We start from the raw sequence: 17,974 nt of genomic DNA on the forward strand, positions 1-17,974 counted from the left end.
TTTGCAAATGTAGTGATGAAAAGAATCAAGGAGCATAGAAGAGAAAATGTATTGTTAATACGTTATTTGCTATCCAACACCCCAAAACTTGCTATGAAATAAGACGTTTATAGTGATCATTATTCAATTACCTACCACCCAGTACCCACACTACACCATGGGTAAGCCGTTTGCAGTAACCATATCTCGCTTTTCTACTATCCAGCACTAAGTTATCTAATATCGAGCATCCACTCATATACGATTCATTACCACCACTATACCACCAACACTACGTGTTGAGTGAACATCACCTCGATATCTACTATCCAGCACCCAGTGGTCTACTTCCAACACCCAAGTATCTAGTATCCAATATGCTGTAAGGAGTGACTATGAGTCACTTAGCTACATTAAAACACCCACACGATGCCATCAAAACGCCGTTTGGAACGACTATCGCGTAGTTATCTACCATCCTGTATGATGTGATCTACCATCCAATATCCACACAATTCCATATATATGCTGCTTAGAGTGACTACTACTCAGCGATCTGCTATACAATTCTCAGTGAGCTACCTATTCAACTAGCCGTCTGCAGTGATTATCTCCCATTGAATAATAGATAAAAATAGAAAAGCAAAAACTACTGCTCAGTTATCTACTATCCACTACACAGTTACTATTCAACACTCCACACTTACTGTCCAACACGCCGTTATAGCTATTAATAACTCTCACCCCCTAACCAACTTTGGATTTTAAACACAAGGTATCAAATCACACTATACCATTTTATTAAAATTGTTAGGATTTTTTATATCTCACATTTCTGAACATTTTATTTTTGCAGTTTTAAATGTATTTTAAGTAACGTTTGGTGTCGAGAAATTATAATATTTATAGAAGAAAAAGAATTGCTAAAATTAATTAGTTTTATCCAAAAACTTGATTTCTGCTAAATATATTCCATTCTGTTCAGTAGATTTGAAAAATCTATAGAGGTTTTCTAATTTAAGTGGCCCCGAGTGGCCGAGTGGTCTAAGGCGCTCACTGTTACGAATCACTGCCATCTCACCTCTGTCTGCGTAGGTTCGAATCTCGAATTCAGCCAATGTGGGTATGTGAGAAAGCTTGCCAGTAGGTTCTTGTGGGTCGGCGGTTCTTTCTGGGGTTTTCCCGAGTTCCTCTCCACCATTCATACTGGCCGCCATGCATAGCCTATCTTGTGCTGAAAAATGACGTTAAACCTTACAACAACAACAACAACAACTAATTTTAGTAACAGCGGCCATATCGGCTTTACTCGATGGAGAATTTGCAGCATTCATACAATCTTTACAGACCCTCGTGTCAAGATTTAATACCAGTATAAGGGTCTTGTTACAAAGGGGTGTCATGAAACTTTAGAGACCTTCGTATCAAGATTTAACACAAACGTAGGGGTGTCATGAAACTTTAGAGACCTTCGTATCAAGATTTAACACAAACGTAGGGGTGTCATGAAACTTTACAGGCCTTCGTGCCAAGATTTAATACAAACGTATGGATGTCATGAAACTTTAGAGACCTTCGTATCAAGATTTAACACAAACGTAGAGATGTCATGAAACTTTACAGGCCTTCGTGTTAAAATTTAACACAAACGTACTGGTGTCATGAAACTTTACAAGCCTTCGTGTCAAGATTTAATACAAACGTAGGTGTGTCATGAAACTTTACAGGCCTTCGTGTCAAGATTTAATACAAACGTAGGGGTGTCATGAAACTTTACAGGCCTTCGTACCAAGATTTAATACCAATATAAGAGCATCATAAGGTGATGTGTTCGTGTAGGAGATCTATGAAGTGATATTGCAAACATGATTTCAGCTGGGAGATGATATATTTGTAAAAATAATATTTTAAATAATTCCATATTAAGACCCACATGGGGACATAATCCTTGTTCAACAGAGGAAGAATGAAAAATTGAACAATGGGATTATACAAATAAAAAGATTTAAAATGTAAAGTGAAATGGATGAATGGTTATTATAAAAGTTTTAAAAAAATAACCAAAACGTGTTCTACTTTTTTACCTAAATGCCTTTATCTATAAACTTAACAGCGGTGTTAACATCGGTACAGAGAGAAAGCTATGTGTGGGGTAACGTAACTTTTAATTTGCTGTGGAATTGACTAAATGTGTCCTACACACTGATCAATATCCAGAGATTTACGGTAGGTTTAGGTAAGATGAATATGGCATGGTATTGAATTATTAATATCATTTGTATTCCTTAAAGAGGTTTTTCAAATCTAAACGATTCACATGACAAAAACAGAAAGAGTCCTACATGTGCCATTTGACCTTATGGTCCGTCATATAATACAACTTAGTAGCAGGGATGGTCCATCCTAGGATACAACCTAGTGGCAGGGATGACCGAGCCAAGAATACAACCGAGTGGTAGGGATGGTCCACCCTAGGACGAAACCTAGCGGCAGGGATGGTCCATCATATAATATAATACAACCCAGTGACAGGGATGGTCCATTGTTAGGATACATCATTGTGGTAGGGGTGGTCCATCCTAAGATGCAACCTAGTGGCAGGGATGACCCGTCCAAGAATACAACCGAGTGGCAGGGATGGTCCACCCTAGGATGAAACCTAGTGGCAGGGATGGTCCATCACATAATACAGCCCAGTGGCAGGGATGGTTAATTGTTAGGATACATCATTGTAGTAGGGGTGGTCCATCCTAGGATACAACCTAGTGGCAAGGATGGTCCATCCTAGAATACAACCGAGTGGCACGGATGGTCCATTCTGGGATACAAGCTAGTGGCAGAGATGGTCCATCCTAGGATACAGCCTAGTGTCAGGAATGGTCTATTCTTGAATATAGCCTAGCAGCAGGGAGGTTCTACAGACCAGACCGTTCCAGCAAAATAAACCTTCCTACGAGAACTTTCTCCGTAGAAGCCTCAGATTACAAAAATAAAGCCTTCTACGAAAAACAATTTGCGTAAATTCAACCCTGAGTGCAATTTTTGTGTGCAAATTATATGATTCTGGACAAGGAAAAAATATAATTTTTTTGGGGGGGGTGGGAAAATGATTGGGTGTCGATGAAGTTTGGCAAGGAAAAAGCTGCAAATTTATGAGTAAATCTGATCAAGACCGACTCGATACCTACTACGAGGATCATGAAGATTAATCGTGACAAAACCGTGTGGAGTCGCTTGAGCGTGACTGAAGAAATTTTTAAATTTATTTATATCCATGTCGCCATTGCACCAAGTTTGATGGATATTCCTCAGCGTGTGAGTATCAACGCCATTGAAAACTGATAAAATATTACAATTATCTCTAATAACCTTTGGAATTTGCGTATATCGCTGCGTCACGTAAATCACATCGGTGTTCTTGTGTCGGCCACGCGAGAATATCCTAGCTGGGTTAGTTTGCTTATCCAGCATCACATCATCGAAAACAACAAGATTATTAGCATCGCCGTTTAAACTTTCCACTGATGGAGCTTCATTGATGTCCGTTATAAATTCTATTGTGCCATCCTCAATATTATCGCTAAATTCTTTTAATACCTGATAACATCGCTGATCATCAACAGACGGCGCAACCAAATACAATTTATCCCATTTTAACCATCGCATAATCAAATTCAACAACAATTGCGTTTTTCCAGAACCAGATGGTCCAATGATTATCATTCTAATCGAATTTGGTAATGCCTCGATATGTTTTACTTGCTCGCGTTTTTTTGTGGCTGAAAAATCAATTACATTCATGTTATTAGAATATTATGGATTCATATTGTGTTAAGTGTCGCACTCGAACTGCTACGATAAATCCAATCGAAGTCGTTACACGCAACAACAGAAATGCAATCAAGGGAGAATGTGAAGTTTGCAAGACAATTAAGTTTAGATTTATAAAAAAAAAAATAGAACCGGAGGAGACATCGCAACCTCCTTAACAAATCTGCCTGGAGCTCCTTGGGCGAAATATCCCGGAGAGAAACATTTACCAGGATATAATTACTGCGGACCTGGTACAAGGCTAGATATGAGACTCAACAATAATAATCAACCAAACCCGGGTGAAGATCCGATAAACGCCATCGATAACGCATGCTACTATCACGATCTTGCGTATCGTAGCGGGGATTTAGAACAAAGACATCTCGCTGATATTAAATTAATTCACGCAATAGATGCTATTCCTGATAAAAATTTCAAAGAGAAATTGGCAACTTGGTTAATAAAAGGCGCGATGAAAGGTAAATTAGTACTAGGTGCTGGTAAATTATAATGGAGCAAATATATTATTCTCCGCGAGGATTTTGGCGAGGAAAATCAGCAATTGCCAAACTTGCTAAGGCAGCAAAAATAAAGCAATCCACCGCTGCATCGTGGCTATCGAGACAAGCAGTTTGGCAAATTTATCTTCCTCCGCCTAAGAAAATATCATATGCGAGTTTCTCTGTGAACGTACCTAATGAAGTTCATCAGGCTGATTTAATGTTTCTTCCTTACGATACCGTTGACGGCGTCACATACAAATATGTTCTGACAGTCGTTGATATTGCTAGCAGATACAAGGAAGCGGAACCATTATCGAATAAAACAGCAACGGAGATAGCTAAGGCGTTTAGCGAAATTTATTCACGATCTCCATTAACATGGCCGAAGCTTCTCCAGGTTGATCCAGGTCGAGAATTTCTTGGCGCGGTTACTGCGTTAATGAAAAAGAATAATGTTAAAATCCGTCGCGGTATTGTAGGTGTTCATCACAATCAAGCTATCGTTGAGAGATTCAACAAAACACTAGCAGAAAGATTATTCGGATATCAGTACGCGAGAGAATTTATCCAAGATAAACGATCTCATGATTGGGTAACAAGATTACCTCACGTGATTAACGCACTAAATAACGAGGTAACACGAACAATATCAATGAAACCCGCAACTGCAATTACAAAACCAAATATACCCCTAAAGCGAGATTCCACAATTCCGCCTGTGCTAGGTAGCGTCATAGTCAGATATTTATATAAGGAAGGAGAAGCCGAGGGAGGAAGAAAAAGAGCAACTGATCCAACCTGGAGCGTTACAACACATAAAATATCAGCTGTAACAAGATCGTCAGGAAGACCAGCAATTTATTTCTTAGATTCACTAGCACCACAACGAGGATTTACCAAGGAGGAATTACAAATAATACCGAAGGATACTCAATTACCGCCATCGTCGTTAATGTGAAATTTAATTCTACCTAACTGAGATAATTTTCTTACTCGAGACACGGCTAGATAAACTAAATTTGACCAGGAAATTCTATCATCGACGATCCAAACTTGGCCATGTACAGTCAATCCCTGCGATGAATGTATCGTTGTTGCGTATCCGAGTTTCCATGGTGATCTTTCCGCGTTTATCGCATCATTGACAAGATTAATATCAACGAAAATAATATCATTCAAAACTAATATTTTTTCTTCTCCGCATGGCAAAGTAACATTAATATTTTGTTTCCTGGTATCAGCGGGCCTATAACACAACGGTACCTGCAATGTTGGAAATTTCTCACAATGAAGCTTGAATAACATTTCCTGAATAGCATCGCGAATAATTTTTCTACTAGCAACAATCAGATGATCTGGACGCCACAAGGTTAGAAAATTATCCATCGAAGTCTCGTTGATTATTTTTCTCATCACATCACATTGAAACTTATTAGGTTGCAACCGAATCATTTTTTTAAACTCGGTCAGTAAAATATCATCGGATCTATAATCAGCATCGATTTCTTCATAATAATCAACGAAGTTCCTGAGCCATTCATGTGGAGATTCGCCATCAATAGGATCTGGCTGACCATGATCTCCGCACATTATCACAGCGGTGTTTTTTTCCTCCAACCAACCCAGGAATGATTTTAACACAACTAAATTTACTGTACAAATTTCATCAAATATTATGATTTTGTTGATATATTTGTTTCCCATGCGAGCCGAATCCCATAATCCACCGCTGTACTTGAAATAACTATGATACGTGCAAGAATCAACCCCGCGTTGCTTTATTTCTCGCGCTAATCTGTGAGTCGGAGTCAACACGATCATATCAGATTTTGAAAATAAATTTATCGCTCTTGTTGTTTTACCGCTACCGCCAGGACCGTTCATGTAGACAAATTTACTTCGTGAAATCGGATCAAACGCAGATGCGGCCGTTGATACTTCATCGTATTTATCTCGATGAAACTTATCGCAATCTTCGACATCGGCGTCTTCGCAATAATCTAGAATATCCTCGTTTTTTATTCTCCAAGTTCCCCAGGAACCATCGGTGATTAAATTTTCTAGCCTACATTGATATTTTTTATCGATATAAAACGAATCCGTTGCAACCCTTACCGCGATATCGGCAAATTTATTTATCATTGATAGCAGATTGATACTTACATAGGCGAGCATTGATGATCTCAAATGAGTATACTGCGCGGATTCTCCATCGAGATAAGTGATCACGGTACCTAACTTCGTTCCATCAATAATAATATTTTCTCTGTTGCAAAATATTCCACGTGATACTGTATCGGCAATAATAAAATCCATCTCAGCATCATTGATGAATAATCTAGCGTGTCTATGCTTATGATCAACTGATCCTCCTTGAGTGAATTTACCAATGATTTTTCTTCCAATATCTTTCGCGTTCTCGCAGTCCGTGGGTAACCACACTTCAGTTTGTTTCCTATAGGATATAATCGCTTCACTCACCGTCAGCGATATCAACATCGACGAATCCAGCATATACCTCAACAGCACTATAGGGACCCATCTGCGTTGAGATAAATGCCTACCAAACCAAATATAACAAATTTTATGTAAATTCTCAGCAAGTTCGAATGAAGTAACATGAGCGAATCCTGTCATGACAAAATCAGGTAACGGTCCGTTAATTGCCACTCTCGTCATTTCGTTGGTGGGATGGCCGAATTTAGCAAAGTAATCTGCACAATCGCCATATCCGAGAAAACTTCCAGGATAGCATGCGCTCATATCAACGGAAATCATATCCTCGAAATAATATTTGGTATTCCATAATCCTCCATGGCCGTATTCGATACAACTAAGTTGAATATCATTGAGAAATTCATTTCTTGTAGGTTTCCACGAATTTCTTTCTCTGGCAGCATGAGCAGCAACAGACGGAACAGTAAAGCAATTTGTCAGTAATCGATCTGGATTAGACGAATACTTCTCCGCGATATTTCTCATCGATTCATGTAATATTTCATCTCGGTAAATATCTCCGCGTGGTAAGATAAATTGATCGTATCTTTCTTCGCTAGAAAATAACCAAATCGATATTGGATCGGACTTGGCTAATAGTTTGATAAACCTAAACATTGCATCGGAACTATCTTTGGATTCTTCCACGGGATAAAACTTAACAACACGATCTCGCGGAAATATCATTACCGACTGAGTCCACGCATGTGAATTATGATCAACAATTTCGATTGGTGTTCCTCGAGAATTATACGGCGATGAATATAATATTTCACCCGATAATGTTTTTACCGTGATAGGAAATTTAAGTTTCTTGCTTAACGCAGCAACATCGTCAATCGATGCGCCATCAACAACCGTCTTTGCCCACGTGTTAATTTTATCCAATCTCAATTGAGTCAAGCCAGATCCTCGACGGGCATTCCTCATATGCTCGATAACTCGCTCAGCCACGCAGTTTATCATCGGTGATTCTTTCATCGCAGGTAGATTTTTTACATCAGGATTATTATTCAGCCGATAAATTCCATAAACAACAGCACTAGAAGGATAAGCTCTAGCATAATAAGGACCATCAATTCCCAATAATAATCCCGGCTTCGAATTTTTATCAAAAACGACATTTTTCTTACCGCCACGTACTGGATCTCGTTTATCGCGAATAATCCAAGTGTCATCGGGCATTTGTGTAATAAATTTTATTCCAAAGATAAATCGCTCTTCCTTGTGTTCAGATTGTATATGCTCAATTATCTTTTTCGCTCGCTCTAGATTCATCGTAGCATTAACGAAGTTAGTTTTCCACGTCGACCAGGTATGAATCGCTCCATCATCGAAAAATTCTTTCTTAGCACGATCAACTTCAGGAATGATAAATTCTGCCTCATCAAGATCAAATATATCCATTATTATATTTTAGACAAATGTTTAAATTATAATGAAGCAATGCGCGTGGATAATAGTCGGATCAACAAAAACATGTGACAAATCCTGCAGAGGTGAATATTGTGGCGCTCATATATACGAAATTCGACGAGGTAACAAAGGACCACAGCGATGTTTAGTTTGCCAAGTTGGCATTCGAGGAAAGACACGATTATGTTTCTCCTGTGGAGGGAAAAAATATCGTGAATTATGTCGATATTACAAAAAAAAATCTTCCTCGGTGATAAAATGTGAAGAAGATTATATTAATCGATTCAAGGCAAATTTCGATTTAAACAAATGGAATATTGTATATGGAAACAAAATCAACGATTCCTGCAATGAAAATCACGAGCGAGTATAGATCTCATCCAACAATCAGTGGATACGAGGCATCATCGGATGGTACTGTCAGACACATCAAAACAAAGAGGTGTGTTGGTAAAGTCAATAAATACGGTTATCTCAGATTTACCATCACCAAAAATAAAAAAACAATAAATTACACAATTCATCGGTTCGTATTCGAATGTTTTCATGGACCAATAGAAATCGGACTTGTCATCGACCACATTGACGGTAATAAACTTAATAATGAATCTTCCAATCTGCGCGCAATCACTCAGAGCGAAAATTGCATTTTCGGTAATTCTGGTAAATATCCGAAGTATGCCAGGGCTGTCAAATCGATAAATCAAGCAACAGATGAAGAACTTGTATTTGAGTCGACAAGCGCCGCTGCTAAATATTATAATATTAGTTCACACTCGATACAATTTGTGGCAGAAGGAAAAACCAACGCAACGTTTTCCTACAATCTCGGTGTTTGGCTCAAATTTTCTTATATCCGAATAATACCGGATTCGGAAATCGATGAGGAATAATTGAAGATTTACAAAATTAATATAATGAATGAGGAAACTATAAACGATATCATTGGAGCCATCGATGATCTGAAGAAAAAAATAAATCTTCCATCGGATCTTGACACGAATAAAATCAGATCAGAATTCGAGACGATTGTTCAAGGAAAACTCGAATATAAATACACGCTGCCGTCAGAATATAAATTAATAAAGAAAATCCAAATTGCGATGTATCAATCACTTGCTACAGTCAGCGATGATCGCATCGAGGATTTTGTTAAATTATCGATGTTGGTAGAAAACGCTAGATTGATTTTATCAGACGCGTATGAATCACGAAAAATTACAAGTTCGCGTGTCAGACAGTTGAAAAAACTTGTCGATGAAAACAAAATTAGAGAATCTTCCGATTCCTAATTCCACAAAACAAAAAAAAACAAAAATTAAAAAAATATATTAATTTTGAAAATTTCCCTGGATTTTATTTATTTTTTTCGCTTATTTTTCCCACGGATACAGATTCAAGAATCAAAGATTCTCACGATTTCACTAGCAAATTGATACTCACAGTTTCTCCTCGTATATCAAGTAAATTTCCTTTCTGATCCGTTAGTTTGAAATTTATTCTTGTCAATAATCGATTATGACATCGCAGGTAAAACGGATTCATTGGTTCCTTGATTATCAAATAACCAGGAGATGCGCTAGGTGAAAATGAATACAATATAAAACCCTGATGGGCTTGATTTGACTCTGACGAATCAACATTATAGCTACCCTCGACAACATCCGCGTGAAGATAAATCGCGATAACTTCCGTTATATTAACGATACCCGGTGATATATGTCGTCCACCTTTGTCAGGATCATTGTTGTGTTTAAGAATCAATTCTGAATGTACTTTTTTGGTCCATGCGGCATGTAATTTCGGAAATAAATCATCGATGGTATCAGTGACGGATTTTCTCATCGCATCAAAATCAGAATTAGGAAATTTAAATTTTGGCAGTGTTTCCTCGGTTAATTCAAATACTCTCATGAATTTTTGTTTCTCACCCGAGTTCTTGATCAACTCGAATTTGCTAATAGGAATAACATACTCGGCAATTGATATATCGTCGACTATCGCCCGAATAAACATATCATGATAATATTCAATATCATTCGCGAGTTGATTTAAAATTTTCACGTGTTTTATAATTTCGCTACATGAACCAGATTTATTTAGGATGCATTCATGAAATGATCCTCGCAATAAATTTAATTGTAATTCGTGTTCTTGAATAAACTCGTCTAGTGTTCTTCTTACCAAGATACCGTCTATGGGGGCTATTATCCTGTTAATGTGGGTAGCGTCGAAGATTTTCACATCTGGGGGGATTTTAGGAAGAGGCAGCCATGAGAGAATTCTTTCGTTAATAAAAGTGAAAGCGAATATTACTAGGTTAATTTTGTGGTTATTCATGAGATTGATGGCGCTGTGGATCAGAGGCTTGTGTTTGATATCTCCATACCATCCTTCGTTGGTTGTAAAATCTTCCTTTTTTGGTTCCGGTATTTCTGGAAGGGTTTCATCATACCAACCTGGAATAATAACATCCGATTTCTTTGGTTTTATCAGAGGTGCGACCTCGGGCCAACCTAATATATTCCTGATCGATGATTGGTAAATATCTACCACGTACGGTGATTTCACTTCTATCATTGACGATAGTGTTGGATCATGTGAAGATATCTTTATTCCCGGAGTAGCATCGCCGGTTAAATTTGATATTCTAGTGGTAAACTCATTATTCAGCTGATCAATTTCGTAACTACCGGTTGGTATACCAACGACGATCCAATCGGGAGTTCCATCGGGTTTATTTTTATTTGCAAAAACAAGTGAATTATTTGGCATCAAATTACCAAATGATTTCGATCTAACATTAGGCCAGCTGTTGTAGACACGCAACTGTGTTAATGCAATCTCGTTAACGCTAATTGGTGTTGAAAAATTAATACTAAACTCGGGTTTCGTTGAACTTAGCGATATTAACGTTGTTGTCGGCGGTGTCGTGTTTGTCACGATCTGGGCTAGCTCGGACATTATTAATATTCATTTGTTCAATCTCCGAGTAAATACTAATCATTGTAGAAAATTCTAGATCGGATATAATACCATCGTTGAGACTCTCAGAAAGTAACAATGATAACTTCGAGTACGCATCATTGATTTTAGCAAGTTTACTTTTGTACGAAGATAACTTTTCACTTGTGCACGAGGATATCTTTTTCGCGATGATATTAAGAACACCCGCGATTGCTGTTGTTGACGAGATTATTATTGTTGCTACGATTGGCGCTATCATTGTTACCGCGGATAGAATTATTCCTGCACCAGCGACTACCGCAGATACTGCGTACACTGCAACATCAATGATAACTAATTTGCGCTGGTATTTATTTATTTTTATCTGATAATCGTCAAGTTGTTTTCGCAACGAATCCTGCCATGATCGCGCAAGATTATATCGATAATCCGATGCGTTCATATATAAATAATTCTCTATATAATTCTGGTGGTGATTCGGATAAATATTCGAAAACTACAAAAAAATGAATTGGTGTTGTTATGGTTCTATCTGGTGGTTTCAGTTCGATAAAAAATACTTGCCCTTCATCTAAGGGTACAATAATAAAACCGGGATAATATTCAGTGAAAAATGCATTAGTGGTTTTTGCATTGAATTTTATCCTGGAGATAATATATATTCGATAAATACCCGTAATTGGCGCTTGAAGGAAAAATGGGTCAACCCCAGGTGTCCATATACCTTTATGTGTATTTACCACAAATGGCACACTACAGGTAACATTTTTTATTTCTACTTTTTTTGGTATCGAAATTCGCGATAATCTTCCAAGGTTCATTGACGATATTTTTGTGTTGATATCGTCAATTTCTTTACCTAATTGCTTTACGTCAGTGGCGTGACCAGTTTTATCGGCGGATTGATCAATTTTTGCTGTTGCAGCAAGAAGTTTCGTGTTTAAATCTTGAATTTTTTCATCGTACGTTGATGTATCTAACTTTTGACGCGCTAATTCACGTACCACGTTAATTTCATCGTTGATGGATTTTATTTGTCCTTGCATCACGTTAATCCCCTTGGTAAATTCAGGAACAACAACATTGCCGAGTTTAATAATTTCCTCGTTGATTTTTTTGTTGAGATCGTCGATCGATGGTTTCTGACCCATCGAGATATTTACTTCGTTAATTTTGGTAAGAATATTAGTAATTTCCTCGTTGATTTTTTTTATTTTTTTGTTGAGATCGTCGATTGATGTTTTATCGATTTTCTGACTCATCGAAATATTTACTTCGTTAATTTCGGCAAGAATATTAGTAATTTCCTCGTTGATTTTTTTTATTTTCTCGCTAAGATCGTCATGTGATGCTTGATCTGATACGGAGGAAGTATCACTGGATGTTTTTATATTCTCGTCAAATTTTTTGCTAAATTTAGCTAAAATATCGTCAAGTTTTTTAAGATCGTTATTTAGTTTGTTAAGTCTTTTTGTCATTCTATCTTGAAGTTCGTCGTGTAATGTTTTATCAGCCTTCAGGGGTAACTTTGCTATAATATCGGCGATATCAGCAACAGATTTTAATACCATCTCCGATTGGCGAGTAAATTGACTAATGTGATCGCGGTATTCGTCTCGCTTGATTATGTCAGTTATTTTAACGTTACTAGTTTGTAATCGCCCTTCTGTATTTTGAAATACAGCAACTTCACCAGGATCAACTTCTGACAGCGATAAAAGATTATTAATATCACTCTTGGTTGCAAACTTTGATGTATCGATGTCGACTACGTCTTTTTTTTCTTTCCTAAAGAGAGATCTACCGTAAATGTCAACCATGATATTTATCTACGGTATATTCAAATAAAATTTTGCGAAAAGGACGAGATGATTTTGAAATTGCATCAAGGACGTTAATTGATTCTAAACCGCATATTGGTGGATCTGCTAATGTTTGTGTTGGAAGCGTTGAATACCAAACTGGAAGTTTTAATTTTGACACATATTTGATAAATTCATTCGGCGGTGCTAATCCGTATGAATCGAAATAGATGATTTCGCGAGGATTAATCGCATACGCAACCCAGTGAGTGCCAGGACCGGAATTTTTATCGAGGTTTATTATTCCTGTCTCGGTGGGATTTGGTTTGTCCGGTAGTTGATCTCGCATAAATACGCCTCTAAAAAATTTTATTTTCTTTTTTTTTACTTCACTGATTAAATCTAAATTTGAGGTTGGTAAGCTCGACTTAACCCGGATCCGTACGGGGGTCGTCTTAGGTAAAGGCCTGATCCTTGTTGCGGCTGCAATAATTTTGTGATAAGGGGGAGAAGAGGGAATATCCCTCCCTTTTTTTTGCGATATCTTCCTCCGACGATCTTTTTTCCTAATGCGGTACTTATCCCACCGAGTGCACCTAATCCTATTGTTTTTGCAATCATGGGGGCCGCTGCAGCTATTAATCCTGGAATAGCGGCGAATAAAGGAAAAATACCACCTACTTTGATCATATCTCTGATTGCACCTATCGAGAGATTCAAGCGAATACCAGTATTTGCTGATCTGGCTCTGGTGAAATGTCCGTGTTGATTTTTAGTTAACGATAGTTTGTTAGGTCCACCGTGAAGTTGATTACTTTTTAAGGTTAAACTTAAACCTCGTCGTGCTGTTGTTGCTGCATGAAGTTTTTTCACCTGACCGGGAGTCAGAGTTACGCTGACGTGATCGTATGGCATATTAATAATCACTTTATCTAAATTTAGAATTTATCACATGTTCTCTACGGGAGCGTCGATGACTCTCATTCTTCCACTAATACCTTCTAGGATCATTGTTCTATCGCTGAGAATAACCGCGATTGCTCTTGCTGGTCCTCCCGTGTTAATTCTGGCTTTGAAATGAATATCGACAACCGACTGCTTTACCAAATCGAGATGTTCCAGGGAAAAGTAATAGATGGGATAGAGAGTATTAAAATCTAGTTGTGATATTTGCAATCCGGTATCAATATTTTGATCACGTCCCATAAAACTTAATAATCGATGATACGCGCGTGCCGTCGAATTGTTCTCAAAATCGATGGCTATTTCCTCGGATGGCTCCTGTTGGCCATTTATTCTCAACGATACGTTTGTTGCCTCTAATCGATCGAATATCATGTTACTATGTAATTGATCGTCTCTGATCATGCTTTGCAGAGCAACAAAGATATGTCTAGGTGCGGAAGAGCCTTGCTGTGACGCAATTCGCCAAGTAAATATTCCGTCCAAATTAACATTTTCGTTGGAGTCAGTCATTGTTGTCAACCAAGACATGATGGATTTTCCTCCTTGATTCATAAACGACAGTAATTTTTCTTCTATGATCATTGATGGAACTATTGCTGGCATCCACAAGGTAATTTTTTCAAGGACAACTTTACCAGGATCACCAGGATCTCGCCAAATGGCTCTGTCATCATTGGCATCTCGAACGAAAGATATCGTATGCTTCGCTCCGTAAATAACTTTTCTGAAATGTCTGCAAAATCCAAAAATATGAGATAATGGAATTGCACAGGAGAATTTTCGTTCAGCTCCCCTTAACATATTTTTTCTTATGGCAAATCCAAGATTGTAATTGCCATTGGGGGCAATCATCGCTGAACGAATATCAGCAATGGCGCCAGCAACGGTTACCGGTCTACCAATATCAAATGGTAAATGTTCAGGGTAGTCGGAATTATCCTTGGCAAACATCATACTAGGACCGGCTGATCTGGTAAAATCATCCGAGTATCTTGCTAGACCTATGATAGTCGTTGCTATATCAACGTTGTTCGTAATTGATTCAATCTCTCTTCCATCAATCATGTAAGTGGCATTCTTGAATAATGCCATGATACCATTATTGACAAACCCAACACCAAAATCCGCATCGTAGTTGGTACCATCAGCTGCCTTTACAATTTTACCAACAAATTCGATATAAGCCTCAGATGGAAGAAAATATCTTGTTGTATCGTGGACTTGAATTTCCTTCCGATTTCTTGAATCTGGCTCAACTACATCGTACGAGAAATACTGAAAATCTCGCACTGATGTGTCCCTACCTACTGGCTCGTCCATATCAAATACTTCATTTGACACTTGTGCGAACATTTATTACTAATAATATCGTTTAAAACGAAGACCACTACCTGAAACAAAACTTGTATTTGCTAAATTTGTATTAGCAACATTCTGCGCTAGATTTGTATTAGCAACTTCCTGTCAGCAAGTTGTACTTCATTTTTTTAAATCCAGTCATGTCAGTAAAGGTCTTATATATGTCCCCAAACAGTTATGAATGTAACAGCCTTTTAAAAGGTTTACGAAAATGCTACTCATTGCTTTTCCAAAATCCCATTGGCTAAAACATGTTTTATATTGCATGGTGATATCATTCAATTTCTATCATTTCTAAGTATGAAAGTAGTTTTTGTTGCAGTAAGACGGTGAAAGCTATCTAAACTTACCACAGATCTATACAGATATGCCCCACTATTATGCTATATCAAATCAAACTCAGATAAATGAAGATAACAGAAACACTAAACATGATTAAAAAGAATGATCATGCAAAGACTGTATACCATAGGTTATTTTACTAGAGGAACACATGAACCTACTCGGCACATGTCGATCAAAGTTACACATTGTTCATTATAAAAAGGATGGACATAAAACACACACACCTTTTGTCTCAAAGGTATGTATAATTTTCAAAATATTCATTAATTTAACACAATGGGACTATATGATATCCAAAGTAAAAGTTAGCGTTAACACTCCACTTACTAACCAATACGTTGCTTGGAGCAACCAAAATCCCATTATCTACTATCCCAAACCCATTGATCCACCATCCAATACTCAAATAGTTCCTACCCAAAGCCGATATATCTGCTATCCAAAGCCCAGTCATTTACTATCCAAATCATCGGCAGAGCCTATTCATCAGCCACATATTATACTGTCAACATGCCGTTGGAATTTGCAAATGTAGTGATGAAAAGAATCAAGGAGCATAGAAGAGAAAATGTATTGTTAATACGTTATTTGCTATCCAACACCCCAAAACTTGCTATGAAATAAGACGTTTATAGTGATCATTATTCAATTACCTACCACCCAGTACCCACACTACACCATGGGTAAGCCGTTTGCAGTAACCATATCTCGCTTTTCTACTATCCAGCACTAAGTTATCTAATATCGAGCATCCACTCATATACGATTCATTACCACCACTATACCACCAACACTACGTGTTGAGTGAACATCACCTCGATATCTACTATCCAGCACCCAGTGGTCTACTTCCAACACCCAAGTATCTAGTATCCAATATGCTGTAAGGAGTGACTATGAGTCACTTAGCTACATTAAAACACCCACACGATGCCATCAAAACGCCGTTTGGAACGACTATCGCGTAGTTATCTACCATCCTGTATGATGTGATCTACCATCCAATATCCACACAATTCCATATATATGCTGCTTAGAGTGACTACTACTCAGCGATCTGCTATACAATTCTCAGTGAGCTACCTATTCAACTAGCCGTCTGCAGTGATTATCTCCCATTGAATAATAGATAAAAATAGAAAAGCAAAAACTACTGCTCAGTTATCTACTATCCACTACACAGTTACTATTCAACACTCCACACTTACTGTCCAACACGCCGTTATAGCTATTAATAACTCTCACCCCCTAACCAACTTTGGATTTTAAACACAAGGTATCAAATCACACTATACCATTTTATTAAAATTGTTAGGATTTTTTATATCTCACATTTCTGAACATTTTATTTTTGCAGTTTTAAATGTATTTTAAGTAACGTTTGGTGTCGAGAAATTATAATATTTATAGAAGAAAAAGAATTGCTAAAATTAATTAGTTTTATCCAAAAACTTGATTTCTGCTAAATATATTCCATTCTGTTCAGTAGATTTGAAAAATCTATAGAGGTTTTCTAATTTAAGTGGCCCCGAGTGGCCGAGTGGTCTAAGGCGCTCACTGTTACGAATCACTGCCATCTCACCTCTGTCTGCGTAGGTTCGAATCTCGAATTCAGCCAATGTGGGTATGTGAGAAAGCTTGCCAGTAGGTTCTTGTGGGTCGGCGGTTCTTTCTGGGGTTTTCCCGAGTTCCTCTCCACCATTCATACTGGCCGCCATGCATAGCCTATCTTGTGCTGAAAAATGACGTTAAACCTTACAACAACAACAACAACAACTAATTTTAGTAACAGCGGCCATATCGGCTTTACTCGATGGAGAATTTGCAGCATTCATACAATCTTTACAGACCCTCGTGTCAAGATTTAATACCAGTATAAGGGTCTTGTTACAAAGGGGTGTCATGAAACTTTAGAGACCTTCGTATCAAGATTTAACACAAACGTAGGGGTGTCATGAAACTTTAGAGACCTTCGTATCAAGATTTAACACAAACGTAGGGGTGTCATGAAACTTTACAGGCCTTCGTGCCAAGATTTAATACAAACGTATGGATGTCATGAAACTTTAGAGACCTTCGTATCAAGATTTAACACAAACGTAGAGATGTCATGAAACTTTACAGGCCTTCGTGTTAAAATTTAACACAAACGTACTGGTGTCATGAAACTTTACAAGCCTTCGTGTCAAGATTTAATACAAACGTAGGTGTGTCATGAAACTTTACAGGCCTTCGTGTCAAGATTTAATACAAACGTAGGGGTGTCATGAAACTTTACAGGCCTTCGTACCAAGATTTAATACCAATATAAGAGCATCATAAGGTGAT

Source organism: Sinohyriopsis cumingii, chromosome 18, assembly GCF_028554795.1.
Source record: "Sinohyriopsis cumingii isolate HCF-2022 chromosome 18, ASM2855479v2, whole genome shotgun sequence".
Classification (NCBI taxonomy): domain Eukaryota; kingdom Metazoa; phylum Mollusca; class Bivalvia; order Unionida; family Unionidae; genus Sinohyriopsis; species Sinohyriopsis cumingii.